The sequence below is a fragment of the Dendrobates tinctorius genome, unplaced genomic scaffold (genome assembly GCF_039654945.1).
Source record: "Dendrobates tinctorius isolate UK_male_01 unplaced genomic scaffold, ASM3965494v1 ptg000102l, whole genome shotgun sequence".
Taxonomy (NCBI): domain Eukaryota; kingdom Metazoa; phylum Chordata; class Amphibia; order Anura; family Dendrobatidae; genus Dendrobates; species Dendrobates tinctorius.
In genome coordinates, this window is record NW_027361770.1 from 43,263,416 (window position 1) to 43,281,707 (window position 18,292).

An 18,292-nucleotide genomic window follows, 5' to 3' on the forward strand; every position below is an offset into this window, starting at 1 on the left:
GATTTAAAACTAATTTATTGTTTTTTAATTCCCCACAGATTTCTTGCAACTGGAGAATCCCTTTCGTCACTGCATTTCCAGTACAGGCTCGGGATTTCCACCATATCTGGAATTGTGAAGTACACATGCCGTGCACTGTGGGACTCCTTAGCTGAAGAGTTTTTACCAGAGCCCACAACAGAGAGGTGGATTGAAATTGCTGACAAGTTTCAACAGATATGTCAGTTTCCAAACTGCTTGGGCGCTGTGGACGGGAAACATATCCGCATTGTAAAGCCAGCTGGATCGGGATCGGAATATTTCAATTACAAGAAATATTTTTCAATTGTCCTCATGGCCATCGCTGACGCGGAATACAAATTTATTGCGGTTGATATTGGGGCCTATGGCCGCTCCAATGACTCTCAAGTTTTCAAACTGTCTGCCATGGGGCGTAAACTGTATGGAAACACCTTCCAGTTCCCACCACCTAGACCGCTGCCGCAAACATCTGGTCCACCTATGCCATTTGTCTGTGTAGGGGATGAAGCCTTCCAGCTGTCAGAACACCTTTTGAAACCGTACTCTAGCAGAGGATTGACAAGACCAAAACGCATTTTTAATTACCGCCTCACAAGAGCAAGAAGAATGGTTGAATGTACCTTTGGTATTCTGACAGCCAAATGGCGGGTCCTATTGACTGCGATCAACCTCAACACAGAAACTGTGGACGAGGTGATCAAAGCGTGCGTGGTACTCCACAATTTTGTTATCTGCAAGGAACCCATTTCCATTGAGGACACCTCTGAAGAAACCACCTTGCAAGATTACCATGACATTACCACTAGAAGTTCTGTGACGGTTTCAGTAATGAGGGACAATTTTGCAACATACTTTATGTCACTTCAAGGCAGAGTACACTGGCAGGATGACAGAGTGTGAAAGATTTGTGCCCTAACCAAACTTGTGTACCTTCTGGACCAACAGTATATACCTTTGCCAACCAAAGTTGGCTATCTTGTCATGGTCTTACTATTTTTAGCTTTAGGCCACAGGTGTGTACCTGGTTGTGTTTTATGCAAAGTATTTCACCTTTTAACAAAAGTTGTGTACATTGTTAGGAAATCACCAACAATAAACACAACTTTTTAGGTGAAATACTTTGCTTCAAACACAACCCGGAACACAACTGTGGCAAAAAGCTAAAATTTACCCACAGTTATATACCTAGTTTTGAATACCATTTCACCTTTTAAATACCCTGTATTTAACCTTTTTCGCCGCAGAAAGAAATGACAGACAACCAGTGTAAAATAATTTAACTTTTATTGAAAAATGTTTTTTTTAGTAAAATTTTTAAAATTTTAATAAACTTGTTTAATAAAGCTTTGAAACAATAAAACTGGTCATTTTTATTTAAATACACACATTATAAATCAGTGTAGTGTGTGGTGGAAATACTGCTGGAGGGGCTGCGGGACACTTCGACACTGGGAGTGTGGAGAGAGGACTGGGATCGTGGTGGGGAAGGAACAGTTAGAGGTGAAGGTGTGGAAAAAACTACAGAATGGGTGAACATGTGGGAAGCAGAAGAGGTGGTGGGTGGTGGAGTGGAGGGTTGGGCAGGGACTGTAGGAGCAGATGATGTTGATGGCAAGTTGTATGGGGAAGGAGTTTGGTACGGGGCAGGTTGCTGGAAGTGGGGAGATGTCTGGTACGGGGCAGGTTGCTGGAAGTGGGGAGATGTCTGGTACGGGGCAGGTTGCTGGAAGTGCGGAGATGTCTGGTACGGGGCAGGTTGCTGGAAGTGGGGAGATGTCTGGTACTGGGGAGGTTGCTGGTACTGGGGAGTTTGCAGGTACTGGGGAGGTTGCTGGTACTGGGGAGGTTGCTGGTACTGGGGAGGTTGCTGGTACTGGGGAGGTTGCTGGTGCTGTGGAGGTTGATGGTGCTGGGGAGGTGGATGGTGCTGGGGAGGTGGATGGTGCTGGGGAGGTGGATGGTATGTAATAGGAGGGGGAGGATGGAAAGTGGCTGGAGGGGGTGTAGATGTAATAGGAGGGGGAGGATGGAAAGTGGCTGGAGGGGGTGTAGATGTAATAGGAGGGGGAGGATGGAAAGTGGCTGGAGGGGGTGCAGGTGGAGGAACTACTGTGGTGGGAGGAGGAGGTTGGGAGGTAACTTGTTGGAGAGCAGCGTGGCATGAATGCATTACATGCATCTGCTGGGCAGGAGAGAGCGTTTCCATGCGCTCCACAACAGACCTGAAAAAGGTGTGGTTTGGCGAAGATCTTGCTTCTGAATGCATGGTTTGCAGAAGTGTCTTCACCTCCAGAATGCTGGAGTTGATCTGCTGATAGCCTGCGGAGATTTGCTCTGACAAGACTTTTAGACAGTTCTGGAAAGATGCATTCAGATGCAAGAACTCTGGCGCATAAGTCTTTTCCTGACCCCTCTGCCGCTGCCGCCCAGTACCCGCAGGTGTATTAGAGGTGGCAGGGGCAGAAGGGTGGGGTAAAGGGAAAGCGATCTCCTCACCAGCAGCTTCATGTAATGTAGGCGGCCACGATGCTCCTGTGCTGGTTGATGGGACAGATGGGTCGAATGTGTGGGAAGGCTGGGAAGGTGCAGATGTACCGGGGCGGTCGAAGTGTCCCTCGGTGCCGGTCTCCTCAGGGATCGCCTCAGAAGGGTCCAATCGTGCAGGCTCCCGAGTGCTGCTCACCATGCTGTGGAATAAAGAGAAAAAAAAACAATTAAAATACTGACATGGTATGGCCCTGGCTGAAAAAAAAAATTTACATCTAACATTTTTTTTCACATGTGGTGTGTAATATTTACCTTCTAGTGACCATTGTTTCCCAGAGGAACGACAGGGCTTCTGCGTACTTGTACTTGCTCCTGCATCCTCCAGATCCACTCGGGGCCCGCATCTCTTTATTGAACTCCTTCTTGAAACGATCCCTCACAGACCGCCACCGATTCACAATTCTGTTCCCTGAAACGAGAAAGGACAAAGTGGTTAGTATACAACATCAGTGTTTCCCAAACTCCAGTCCTCATGGTCCCCAGGGGTCATGTTTTCAGGATTTCCATAGTAAATAGAAATCCTGAACACATGATCCGTGGGGACCACGAGGACTGGAGTTCGGGAAACACTGGTTTACATCAAGCAACCGGTACTGTATATACTTACGCTCTTTAATCTGGGCCCGAACATCGAGGTCCTCCCAGCGGCCCACAAGGAGCGAACAGATTTCCTCCCAGAGTCGTCGGGTAACGATAAGGTCAGCGTGGCGGCGGTCAGCCATATTCCAGAGCGGCTCCCTTTCTCTGACGAGATCGATGAGGTGGTCCACATCGAGTCCTCCATCCTCACCGTCAGAGTCGGGAGCACGCTGTGAAGGCTGTTAAAGAAAAAGACAAAAATAACATAATTAGCCTCCACAAAAGAAATGAAATAAAAAGTGCAAAAAAAAAAGCAAAAATATTTATACTTACACGCTGGTGACCGCCGCGTTGCTGTCGCCGACGACCCTGGGAGGCACTGCGAGGACCTCTTGGCCGAGCACCAGATTGGGAAGACTATAGAAGAAAACAAAAAATGTTATGTCTTTGGATGTAGGCATTTGTTTGCTGTGTGTGGTCTGCAGAACATTGTTTTCTATGTGTTGTGTGTAGTGTGATGTTGTGTTTCTGCGTTTGATGCAAAAAACTTACCAATTGTGAGCCCACTCCAAGTGTCTGTCCACCCCTTCCTTCTTCTTCTGGGAGCTCCTCTTCATCTTGTGAATCCTGTTTTGAAATAAAAGGCAATGAATAGACATATATTACAGAGATGATGGATTTTGGAAATAAAAACTTACCGTCAAACGCTGACGATGCGAGGGAGGGCTCCCAGAAGATGATGTGCTGTCTTCCTGGTGGCCACACTCCATGCCTGTGGGTGGTGTTCCACCTGCTGCCATTGCTGCTGCTGCTGCTGCATCTATTGGGTGGCTGTTGAATAAAGAGAAACAAAGGGCCAATGAATATCTTGATATTCAATAGCCCTAGTTTGGAGGAATGGGGGATTTGATAATTACCGTCTCTCATCTGCTGCTGGCCTCCCCTCCTCAGCATGTTCCATTTGCTGCTCCATTTGGGGTGGTGGTGGTGCTGATGGTGCTGCAGTGGTCTCCTGCCTTCTCCTGCTGCGCTTGGTTGCTTTCTTGGGTGGCATGTTGGGTGTGGCTGTGGGTCCCACTGTCTTGCTTTTATATATGTCTTGTGGGCAGAGCTACTGAGCATGCTCAGACCCAAAAAACCGGATCCGGCCACCGGATCCGGCTTTCGCCGGATCCGGCGCTTTGCGGCGCTCATAGGCTTTCATTGTGTGAAAAAGCCGGACGCGCCGGATCCGGCGTGTCCGGCTTTTACGCCGGAGACAAAAAACATTACAGTCTCCGTTTTTTCCAGACGCCGGATCGCGTCACATTGCCGGATCCGGCGAAAATCGGATGAAACGCATGGCCATCCGGCGCGATCCGGCACAAATGCAAGTCAATGGGGGGGAAACCGGATCCGGCATTGCATTTCGCCGGATCCGGTTTCTGTCAAAAGCGCCGGATCGCGCCTGACGGCGAAAACCTGATGTGTGAAAGAGGCCTAACCATTTCTTTGACATCAGTATACTATAGCTGACCATTCTCTTACAGCGCAGGCGCACTGCTCTGCCCTGTTGAGGGCAGAGCAGAATACTGCAGTGCGCAGGCACCAGACCTCTCCCGACACCTGTGCACTGTAGGACTCTGCTCTGCCCTCAACAGGGCAGAGCAGTGCGCCTGTGCCAGATCCATTACAGGATGGGAAGAAGAGGAAAGCATCGTTTGAAGATGGGAGCTGCCGGACCGGAGAATTTGGTAATCTTTTCCTGTTTTGCAGGCAATGTACTCAGAAACCGATCATACATGTCCATAGAGATACATTGTGTATAACAATATAGTCTTATGGTCCCTGTATACTTAGGTGAAGAAAGCTTTTTTTTGTTCCTATAAAAGCAGTAAAAATAATAAATTACAAAAATGTCATTATTACGTTAGTCCTCCCAGTATTTGAACCCACAAGCTTTACATTACAGGCAGGCGCTAAAGCTACTGAGTCAAAGACTCCAATGATGTTATGAAGAGAATTTTGTACACTTGATCTGTATTGCAGGCTCTGACTCCATTGGCAGATTGTGCTGATGTATTGTTCACAGCACTGTATTTCTATGTATTTGTATTTTAAATTGAGCATAATAGGTTTTGTAATCCTATAAAATTACTAAAAAATAATAATGAAAAACACTTGACTATGAAAAAATATTGTCAGTTTTAAGGTGTTTTTTAAACTAATAAACATCACAAATCAGCAAATAACATTGACAAATTTGGTATCCCTGTAGTCATAACGATCCACACAATACAATGATCAGATTATTTACGGTGATTGGTAAATAATAATAAGGTTATGAACCCTGCCAGTGCTTCACAAGAACTGAAGCAATATGGAAGGAAAAAATGAACATTTTACTTTTTTCACAAAAAATTTAATCTGGAACCAGCATTTTTCATTTTTACAAGGGTATCAAGAGATAATGGACCACAAAATTTGATGTGTAATTTCTCCTGAGTATGTCGATATCCCGTATGTGAGGGAAAGCCACTGTTTGGGCACATGCCAGGGGGGCCCAGAAGGAAAGGAGCACTATTTGACTTTTTGAACGCAAAATTGGCTGGAATCAAAGGCGGGCACCATGTCGCGTTTGGAGACCCCTGATGTGCCTAAACAGTGGAAACTCCACAATTCTAACTTTAACCCTAACACACTACCACTGACTCTAATCCCAACCCTAACCCCAACTCCAACACCACCCTAACCCCAACATCCCAACCGTAACCCCAACACAACCGTATCCCCAGCACAACCATATCCCCAACACAACCCTAACCCCAACACAACCCTAACTCCAACCCTAACCCCTAATCCAAACACCACAACTGTAACCCCAACACCACAACCCTAACCCCAACACAAACCTATTCCCAACACAATTTTAACCCCAACCCTAACCCTATCGCAACCCTATCCCAACCCTAACCCTAGCTCTAGCGCTAGCCCCAACCCAAACCCTAGCCCAACCCTAACCCTAGCTCTAACCCCATCCCTAACCCTAGTCCCAACCCTAGGCCAACCCTCACACTAGCCCCAACCCTAACCCTAATGGAAAAATGAAAAAAAAAAACATTTTTTTAATTTTATTATTTTTACCTAAGGGGGTGATAAAGGGTTTTTTAATTTACTTTTTTTACATTTTGATCACTGTGATAGGGTCTATCACAGTGATCAAAATGAACCAATAGGAAAAATCTATTGTTGCCTGGTGCCGACTGGTAGATCTCGGCAGGCACACTGCGCTTGCGCCCGCCATTTTCTTCCCAAAAGAAGACACTGAGGGACGGTAATAGAGGGGCTAGGGGGACCCCATTTCTCTCTCCTCTGGTATGCTAGATTATATCAGAGAAGAGAGAAATAAATGGAAAATTGTCCTTTTTTTGCGGTTGCCATTATTCGGTGAATAATGCCGATCGCAACACTGTGGATGGTAAAATCTGACCTGAATCATGTTCTCTGGAGTCCCATCTACCCCCAGTAGCCTAGACCCTGGTGATTTCTCAATGCAGGGGGGGCACTATACCCTGAGGAATAAGTACCTTTAACTGCTGTCATTAAAAGGCGTATCATCAGTCTTTAAGGAGTTAACTGGAAATGACCTTCAGAAAGATTTAGCATACTCTAGAGTTGTGGTACATTGTTCTACTGTTCAGACACCTGCACAAATATGACCTTCATGGACGAGACATCAGAAGAAAAGCTCTCCTGTATCCTCACCATAAAATTCAGCATCAGATGTATGCAAAAGAGAATCTAAGCAAACATGATGCATCTTGGAATCAACTTCTGTAGACCAATGAGGTTGTCAGGAACACCGCACTGCACCTGCTCACTGAGCCAGTGCACGTGTCCTGAGTAAGACAAACTGTGCTCAGAGATACCTGTGGAGCGGGCAGCAGCAGAGAAGATGCGTGCTTCAGACCCGCAGGACCTGAAGCACGTGACTGCTGGGGGCATGGCCTAAACTCCAGAGAGCTAGGAGCTGCAGGAAAACTCCTAGAGTGGTAACTATGGAACAAAGTTACTAAATGGCATAAACAGGGACATAAACCAGATCAGGCCGGGGTCAAAGCACGAGATAGCACAACAATTACCAAATGGCTAGACAGAACGGATAGTTAAGACATAGCCAAGAAGTCAGAAACCAGAGAAGCAGATATACAGTACAGAATCAACAGGCAAACTCACAACGGGGGACAGAACCGGATCAGAACCATATAAGCAAGCTATAAGACAACGAACAGGCACACAGAGGTCAACACACTTGGCCAAAGGCAAAAGTATAACTGACAGGGATTGGAGCGTCTCAGGGCTATAAAAAGCACTCCCTGAACCAAAGAGAGGCCACAATAATTAACCCCAGGCGTGCAGGTCAAAGCCTGCACTAAGCTCAAGACATTAACCCCTGACGTGCAGGTCAAAAACCTGCACTGGGATCATGACAGAGGTTAATAGAACTCTTTGGCCACAATGATGAAAGGTATCTGTGGAAAAAAATGGCACAGAATTTCGGAAAAAGAACATCTCGCCAATCTTTAAGCATGAGAGTGATAAATCATGCTTTGGGATTGTGTTGCAGCCAATGACATGTGGAAAATTTCACAGGTAGTGTGAAAAATGTATTCAGTGAAATTTCAACAAATTTTTAATGCAAACGTAACACCATCTGAAAAAAAGCTGAAATTGAAAGCAGGATGATTTCTACAAATGGATAATGATCCTAAACACATATCAAAATCCACAACAGACTACCTTAAAAGGTGTAAACAGAAGGTTTTGGAATGGCCTTATCAGGCCCCTGATCTGAACATCTTTAAGAATCTGTGGCTAGTGTTACAAGGGTGTCATGTCCCCCTGGGTGACCTGGAGTTAGAAAGTAACAATGGGTGATGAATTGCAGGTCCTCTTTAGAGATGGTGCGATTCGTATCCTATTTTTAATGGATTTCTTTTCCATCAGTGCTGAAAAGGTTGCTCCCAACTGCATCATCTCATTTCACTATATAAACTAGCTCTGGGAGATTCTTCTTTGTTGGTGAAAGATTCTTCTTCCTTTGCTAAGTGCTAAGGTGAGTATTTGGAGTTGGAGTTGTGAGTATTTTGATATGTAGTTTGCTGTAGTACGTTAGTGTTTATCTCCTGGTCCATATTCCTATTTAGTTTACTCATCCCTGTCCCTATCCTCCTACCTATTTTTTAGTGAGTGCTTTTGTATGATAGTGGTTTTCTGCCATTACTGTTTTACCTTTGTGTCTTGTTTACCTTACATTTCTGCCCCATACCTGTACAGATAAAAAGGAGAGATACAGGGCGCATCCACTGTGTGAAATCAATATAAAACAATTAAAATTGTGGAACAGTAAGGAAGGTGCTCACCTATTGGGGTTGTGAGGAAGTCACAACACCCATGAACGCTTAAGAAGCAGCAGCAAGTCTGCACAGGGTCCTAGGACAGAATTGCAGAAATGACGTGGAAGTGCAATAAGGACTGCGCTTGCTTCTGGTAGAGTAAAGGGTTCTTTATTCAGCCAACTCGTTTCCTGAGCATGCTGGCTCACTTCATCAGGGCAGTTTGAGACCATTCTCGCTTACTTAAGACAGTCACAGTGTGACAGTTAGACCTCTGCATGCAAGAAGACCCAGGAATCTCACAGAACTGGAAACATTTTCCAAGGAACAATGAATGAAAATCCCTCAAACAAGAATTGAAACATTCTTGGCTGGCTACAAAAAGTGTTTATAAGCTGTAATACTTTCAAAAGAGAGAGCTACTAGCTACTAACCATACAGGGTGCCCAAACTTTGGCATCAGCCCACTTTCCTTTTTGCAATTTTTAAAATGTAAAAAATGACTATATATATATTTTTTTGCCTAAAAGGAAATGGGTCATCTTTAACTTTAGCTCTTTTAAAGATCATTTAATGTCCAGTTTGCCTAACTTTTAACAATAGCAGTAAATTTGACCAGGGGTGCCCAAACTTTTACATGCCACTGTAACTACTAAACATTAGTGTTAATAAATAATTTTCTCTTAAATTATAATAGCAATTTGCTATCACTAGATTTCTCAGAATTTATTGCTATAACATATATCCATAGATATAAAATAAAAGATACAGATTATACAATTTTAATTGTCCCAAATTGTCCCATAATTTACTCTGCAATTTACTCTGCAATTAGCTGCAACATTACTCATAATATTAGAGATTATTAACTACCAGATCTTAGTAATTAGTCACTTTAAAGAGAATAATTGTTCATTACTTCATACAAGACTTTTCATTTGCAGGCATCATATTAATTTATAGCAATAAAAGGAAAAGTCTGGCAAAACAAGACTTATTTAATTATAAACAGTGTATACAGTAAACATATGCATGGGATTTGTCTTCATTCTATAAAAGGAATCTATCAATATTATCCATCATTAATCTATAACTTACAGTATCTCCACTATTTAAATCTATACAAAATATACATTTCCTATATTTTTCTTTCATTGTATATTATTTTCTATTAGCTAGTTCTGTTGCTCTGACCTATGGACAGCTGTGCCAGAGATTTGCTTTACAGCAGGAACAAGGACATAGGAATCTTCAATGAGAAAACTACTGACTTCTAAGGGAGAAATAAGCATACTTTTTGAACAGACAGAGCTGTACTTATTTTTTTGAACCCGAGTAAAAGGTTTATTTTGCTGCCCTACCAATATATCTAAATAAAGTGGCTTATAGGTGTTCAACCCCTGTCTTTCAGCTCTCATTGTACAAAAGTCATACTTAATAGTAGAAGCTTTGCTAGGATTCTAAAAGATTATGGGCGCGAGCCCCACAGTACATATCTCAATCAAGCAACCCCCCTCCTGCCACTTAAGAGAACCCCTTAATACATAATTACTGTATACACCTGTTGCTAACAGTATGATACACTAAACAAAGACCAATAGTACCAAAATTGCTACTGTATAAAGCAAAAATAATACAGCTACACAATGTCCACTGCTTTTACCAAAGCTCCCCAACATAGTATAATAGTACACACAGTATGTTGGTCCCAAACCATGAGGGACTTCACAGTCCCCTATACATTATGATATTCATCAAAGCCCGGGAAAAAAAACTCCAGCGTGAAACTCCATTTAAGAACCAAGTCCAATATTTTATTGATAACAACTTACAAATCCAGCATCAAAAATGGAAAAACATGATGACAAATTTACAACGATACAATGCTCAAACCATTGAACGCACTAGATCGATAAAAAAAAACATAATAGAAAAACACAAATAGTGTAATAGGTAACATGGTAACTGTTGTAAATTTTCTCGTATGACAATCCATGAAAAAATCTAGAATTAAATAGAGTTGAGCGAAATGGGTCGAAAAAATTCAAAAGTCGCCGACTTTTGGCAAAGTCGGGTTACATGAAACGAAACCCGACCCTAGGATGAGGTCGGCCACGAGGTCGGCGACTTACGCGCCAAAGTCGTGTTTCAAAAGTTTGTTTTGCGCTCTTTTTCAGCCAATCAGGATCCACGGACACTGTGGGCAACGTGCTGACATAGGCACGGGTCACCACCATCTTTCAGAAGGGCATGCAAGTGATTGGCTTGCTTTGGTGGGCGTCACAGGGGGTATAAAAGGGCGTGCACGCCGACCGCCATCTTACTTCTGCCGATCTTAGTATAGGGAGAGGTTGCTGCTGATTCTGTAGGGAGAGCGTTAGGCAGGGAAGAAGACGAAAAAACTGCTTCTGCTGCTAGCGATTTGGCCTGCACAACACACCAGTCACTGTGTGTGCAGTGCAAGGGGAGGCTATATAGTGGTGTATCAGTGGTGTTGGTTGTTGGGCTGCCTTCTAAGGCTTCCTGACATTCCTGCATTGCTGTTTACCCACTGCTCCGCAAACTGCTTTTTTAAAAGCAATCCCAATTTTTTTTTTTTGTCCTGCTGAGAAGAAAAAAAAACTTCTTCTGCTGCTAGCAATTTGGCGTGCACAACACACCAGTCACTGTGTGTGCAGTGCAAGGGGAGGCTATATAGTGGTGTATCAGTGGTGTTGGTTGTTGGGCTGCCTTCTAAGGCTTCCTGACATTCGTGCATTGCTGTTTACCCACTGCTTCGCAAACTGCTTTTTTAAAAGCAATCTAATCTCCCTTATCCTCTAGTCACTTTTGTCACAGCTGTGCCATCGAGCCTGTCACATAGCGCTCAGATATTCATTGGGCCTCACACAATCCAAAAGTGTCCAGTGTCCAAAAGTGTGTGCAGAGATTCAAAATCTCCCTTATCCTCTAGTCACTTTGGTCACAGCTGTGCCATCGAGCCTGTCACATAGCGCTCAGATATCAGTGGGCCTCACACAATCCAAAAGTGTCCATCCAGTGTCCAAAAGTGTGTGCAGAGATTCAAAATCTCCCTTATCCTCTAGTCACTTTGGTCACAGCTGTGCCATCGAGCCTGTCACATAGCGCTCAGATATCAGTGGGCCTCACACAATCCAAAAGTGTCCATCCAGTGTCCAAAAGTGTGTGCAGAGATTCAAAATCTCCCTTATCCTCTAGTCACTTTGGTCACAGCTGTGCCATCGAGCCTGTCACATAGCGCTCAGATATCAGTGGGCCTCACACAATCCAAAAGTGTCCAGTGTCCAAAAGTGTGTGCAGAAATTCAAAATCTCCCTTATCCTCTAGTCACTTTGGTCACAGCTGTGCCATCGAGCCTGTCACATAGCGCTCAGATATCAGTGGGCCTCACACAATCCAAAAGTGTCCATCCAGTGTCCAAAAGTGTGTGCAGAAATTCAAAATCTCCCTTATCCTCTAGTCACTTTGGTCACAGCTGTGCCATCGAGCCTGTCACATAGCGCTCAGATATCAGTGGGCCTCACACAATCCAAAAGTGTCCAGTGTCCAAAAGTGTGTGCAGAGATTCAAAATCTCCCTTATCCTCTAGTCACTTTGGTCACAGCTGTCCCATTGAGCCTGTCACATAGCGCTCAGATATCAGTGGGCCTCACACAATCCAAAAGTGTCCATCCAGTGTCCAAAAGTGTGTGCAGAAATTCAAAATCTCCCTTATCCTCTAGTCACTTTGGTCACAGCTGTGCCATCGAGCCTGTCACATAGCGCTCAGATATCAGTGGGCCTCACACAATCCAAAAGTGTCCATCCAGTGTCCAAAAGTGTGTGCAGAGATTCAAAATCTCCCTTATCCTCTAGTCACTTTGGTCACAGCTGTGCCATCGAGCCTGTCACATAGCGCTCAGATATCAGTGGGCCTCACACAATCGAAAAGTGTCCAGTGTCCAAAAGTGTGTGCAGAGATTCAAAATCTCCCTTATCCTCTAGTCACTTTGGTCACAGCTGTGCCATCGAGCCTGTCACATAGCGCTCAGATATCAGTGGGCCTCACACAATCCAAAAGTGTCCATCCAGTGTCCAAAAGTGTGTGCAGAGATTCAAAATCCCCCTTATCCTCTAGTCACTTTGGTCACAGCTGTGCCATCGAGCCTGTCACATAGCGCTCAGATATCAGTGGGCCTCACACAATCCAAAAGTGTCCAGTGTCCAAAAGTGTGTGCAGAGATTCAAAATCTCCCTTATCCTCTAGTCACTTTGGTCACAGCTGTGCCATCGAGCCTGTCACATAGCGCTCAGATATCAGTGGGCCTCACACAATCCAAAAGTGTCCAGTGTCCAAAAGTGTGTGCAGAGATTCAAAATCTCCCTTATCCTCTAGTCACTTTGGTCACAGCTGTGCCATCGAGCCTGTCACATAGCGCTCAGATATCAGTGGGCCTCACACAATCCAAAAGTGTCCATCCAGTGTCCAAAAGTGTGTGCAGAGATTCAAAATCTCCCTTATCCTCTAGTCACTTTGGTCACAGCTGTGCCATCGAGCCTGTCACATAGCGCTCAAATATCAGTGGGCCTCACACAATCCAAAAGTGTCCAGTGTCCACAAGTGTCTGCAGAAATTCAAAATCTCCCCTGTCCTATAGACACCTTGTACCTTGTTTTACATCACTATATAGTTTGTTGGATTTTGTCTACATTTCTACCAAAAATGAGGAAGGCTGGTGGAATTGGGCGGGGGTTGGCAGCTGGTAATGATGGTGTTGGTGGTGGATCTGATGGTAGTGGCAAGAGCAAAATAGGACTGAATGCAGGAGGTGCTGACCCTGCGTCATCGTCTGGCTACATAAGGCCTCGAACGCTTAGTTTTCTAGGAGTTGGCAAACCGCTTTTAAAGCCAGAGCATCAGGAAAAAGTTTTGTCTTACATTGCTGACTCAGCCTCCAGCTCTATCGCCTCCTCTTCTTCAGTTGTAAAAAGTAAAAGCACTGAGTCGTCATTGGAGGCTCATGTTCATGAACCACACCTTTCCTTGTGTCCTTCACCCCAACCAAGATTGAAGGATGACGCAGGCCATACTACTGATTACTCCATGGAGCTGTTTTCACATACCATGCCTGGATTATCAAGTGAAATGGTGAATTACCCAGGCCAAGATGAATCTGACATGGAGTGCACTGATGCACAGCCGCTGATGGATGATTCTGCTGGTACATTCACTCAGAGCACTACATTGTCCTCGCAGTGTACAGAACCAGATTCTGACCCTGATGAGACTCAGGTGCCCCTTCCCGCACACTATACCACCATACACGGTGACACAGAGGAAGGTGCACATGACATAGAAGAGGAGGTGATGGATGACCCAGTTGTTGACCCAGATTGGCATCCATTGGGGGAAGAGGGTGCTGCTTCCAATAGCTCAGATGAGGAGCATCCACAGCAGACATCGACATCGCAACAGCTGTTATCTGGCAGGCCCAGAGCACTCCAAAGACAGGTTCCAAACATCAAAAGAGTTGCTGGACAGCTTGTCCAGAGGGTCAAAAGATCACAGCGTGCTAGGCCGCAAAATGTCTGCCAAAGTAGGAAGAGTGCAGTGTGGCACTTTTTTGACCAAAATCCTCATGATCAGGCCAAGGTTATCTGTAAGAAGTGCGCAAAGACCTTTAGCCGAGGGAAAAATCTGAAAAATTTGAATACCAGTTGCATGCTTAGACATTTAACCAGCATGCACTTGCAAGCGTGGACACAACACCAAACCTCAAGTGCCACATGTGCAACTGATCACAACGAAGGTAGTCAGCAACGCTACATTGTTTCCCCCACTGTAAGCCCACCGGTTAGCACAGCAGCAAATGTTGAGGTGTCGTTGCAAGACCACAGCAGTCAGGGAATCCCACTGTTATATCAACGAAAGACTGATTCTAGGCCATCAGAAAGAACACCAACTCCATCACCATCATCAACCCTCTCTCAGTCCGCCCTGTCCACCGCTACTTCCACCATATGCAGCTCTCAAGTCCAGCTCACCCTCCCAGACACTATGAGTAGGTCAAGAAAGTACTCAGTCTCTCATCCGCGTACACTGGGTTTGAACGCCCACATTGCCAAACTAATCTCGTTTGAGATGATGCCCTTTCGGTTGGTGGAAAGCACAGCTTTCCGCGAACTCATGGCCTATGCAGTACCACGCTATGACCTACCCAGTCACCACTTCTTCTCTCGCAAAGCCATCCCAGCCCTCCACCATCATGTGAAAGACCGCATTGTCCATGCACTCAAGCAGTCAGTGAGCGGAAAGGTGCACCTCACAACTGATGCATGGTCCAGTCGGCATGGCCAGGGCCGTTACGTGTCCATCACTGCGCACTGGGTTAATGTGGTGGATGCAGGGTCCACAGGGGACAGCGGTGGTGGGACAGTACTGCCTAGCCCACGGTATAGGAAACAGTTGGCTGTAGGCGTTCAACCCTCCTCCTCCTCCTCCTCCTCCAGAAGCGAAAGCTCGTCCACAGAGCGCAGTCGTATGAGCACTCCATCTGCAGCTGCCACTGTTGCACACAATGTGTCCCCCTATCGAGCAGCTAGTGGAAAGCATCAGCAGGCTGTGTTGCAGATGATGTGTTTGGGCGACAGACACACCGCCGAGGTGCTGGCCGAGTACTTGAAGCGACAAACTGAGTCATGGCTGGGCAGTGTACATCTTGAGGCAGGCAAGGTAGTTAGTGATAACGGCCGTAATTTTGTGGCAGCCATAGCCCTTTCAAAACTCAGCCACATACCTTGCTTGGCTCACACCTTGAACCTGGTGGTGCAGTGCTTCCTCAAAAATTATCCGGAGATAACAGCCCTGCTCCAGAAGGTGCAAAGACTGTGCGCGCACATCCGCCGGTCGCCTGTACACTCCGTTCGTATGCAGAAGCTGCAGCGATTGCTCCACCTTCCCAACCACCGCCTCATTATCGACATTGCAACAAGGTGGAACTCCACCCTGCACATGGTGGAGCGGCTGTGCGAGCAGAGGCAGGCCATAATGCATTTGTGGGAGGATACACGGCCAGGCACTTTGAGAGCAGACATGGAGTTGACAGGTGTGCAGTGGTCGAAGCTGAAAGACCTTTGTAAAGTCCTTCAGTGTTTTGAGGAATGCACACGGCTGGTAAGCGCAGACGACGCCATCCTAAGCATGAGCATCCCACTTATGCATCTGCTCATGCAAACTTTGACGCACCTTAAGGAGCAGGCGTCTGCAGCCAATGTTGATGAGGAGGAAGAGGAGGAGGGAATCCTTGATGACATTCAGCCATTGTCTGCTCAGGGACCTCTCCTGGACGAGGTGGAGGAAGAATAGGAGGAGGAGGATGATGATGGGGATGATTACTTAGGGGAGGAGGATGCATCTCGTGGGGCAAGTGAAAATGTTGGCGTGGCAAGGTCTGGTACAGGGTTTGTGCGTGACTGGAGGGATGTGGATTTGCCAGAAAGTGCTCCTCCACCCAGCACTCGCAGTGCATCATTGACACCGGGAACATTGGCCCACATGCCTTGCGGATCCTAAAAAGGGACCCCCACATTGCCAAAATGATGAACGATGACGACTACTGGTTGGCCAGCATCCTGGATCCACGCTATAAAGGCAAATTACAAAACATCATGCCACAGGAGAACCTTGACCTAATATTGGCTAATAAACAAGCAACTCTGGTAAATCGGTTGCTTGAGGCATTCCCAGCACACAGCAGCGGTGATGGTTCTCACACGAGCCGTACGGGCCGGGGGCAGCTTGGCAGAGGTGTTCGTGGTGCACACAGCAGAAGTGGCATTGGAGACAGGGGTTTCATGACAATGTTGTGGACTGATTTTTCAAATACCGCTCACACAACTGGTAATACTGCATCGATGGAAAGTGACAGGAGACAGCAGTTGTCAACTATGGTTACAAACTACTTTTCCTCCCATATCGATGTTCTCCCACACAGGTCATTCCCCTTTGACTATTGGGCCGCTAAACTGGACACCTGGCCTGAATTGGCCCAATATGCCTTACAGGAGCTCGCTTGCCCAGCTGCACGTGTGCTATCGGAAAGAGTCTTCAGTGCAGCTGGATCAATCCTGACAGAAAAAAGGACCCGTCTGTCAACCCAAAATGTGGATGATCTAACCTTTATTAAAATGAACCACGCATGGGTTTCCAAGGATTTTGTCCCACCTTCCCCTGATGACACATAGGGTGACAGAAAAATGGCTTGCTTTGGTCCACCTCTTCCTGGTACTTCACCTATTTCGCCATTTGCATCAGCTGAATGTCCAACATCAACATATGCCACTTTCTAAAACTCCCTAACTGTGCTGCCTCCCCCCCATGGCCGGGGTCACCACCTAGCGCATGACACCGTGCGAGTGCCGTTGCCCTGGACAGGTGGGTAGGCCGACTCTTGGGCGCGGGCACTGGCACAGGGTCCCTCATAGTGCAATCAAGTGTCTCTGACGGTGGTGGTGCACACCCGCCGTCAGACACACCGCTGTACTATGATGGGCCCAGTGCCAGTACCGACGCCCACGAGTGGGCCCCCCTTGCTTGGGCAGGGCCCCAGCATTTGCAATCTTTACCTCTCCCTGCTCCTCCGCTGTGTAATCTGGGCCGTCAAATCCATACTGTGCCTGACACCGTCTGAGCCTGCCTCCTGATGTATAGACATATATTTTGAATGTGTACGCTATCCATACATGTTATCCGGGGATACGGTACCCTTTCTAACCTTTGTGCAATCACGTGCAATCCATACTGGGCCTAACACCGTCTGAGCCTGCCTCCTGAGACATATATTTTGAATGTGTACGCTATCCATACATGTTATCCGGGGATACGGTACCCTTTCTAACCTTTGTGCAATCACGTGCAATCCATACTGGGCCTAACACCGTCTGAGCCTGCCTCCTGAGACATATATTTTGAATGTGTACGCTATCCATACATGTTATCTGGGGATACGGTACCCTTTCTAACCTTTGTGCAATCACGTGCAATCCATACTGGGCCTAACACCGTCTGAGCCTGCCTCCTGAGACATATATTTTGAATGTGTACGCTATCCATACATGTTATCCGGGGATACGGTACCCTTTCTAACCTTTGTGCAATCACGTGCAATCCATACTGGGCCTAACACCGTCTGAGCCTGCCTCCTGAGACATATATTTTGAATGTGTACGCTATCCATACATGTTATCTGGGGATACGGTACCCTTTCTAACCTTTGTGCAATCACGTGCAATCCATACTGGGCCTAACACCGTCTGAGCCTGCCTCCTGAGACATATATTTTGAATGTGTACGCTATCCATACATGTTATCCGGGGATACGGTACCCTTTCTAACCTTTGTGCAATCACGTGCAATCCATACTGGGCCTAACACCGTCTGAGCCTGCCTCCTGAGACATATATTTTGAATGTGTACGCTATCCATACATGTTATCTGGGGATACGGTACCCTTTCTAACCTTTGTGCAATCACGTGCAATCCATACTGGGCCTAACACCGTCTGAGCCTGCCTCCTGAGACATATATTTTGAATGTGTACGCTATCCATACATGTTATCTGGGGATACGGTACCCTTTCTAACCTTTGTGCAATCACGTGCAATCCATACTGGGCCTAACACCGTCTGAGCCTGCCTCCTGAGACATATATTTTGAATGTGTACGCTATCCATACATGTTATCTGGGGATACGGTACCCTTTCTAACCTTT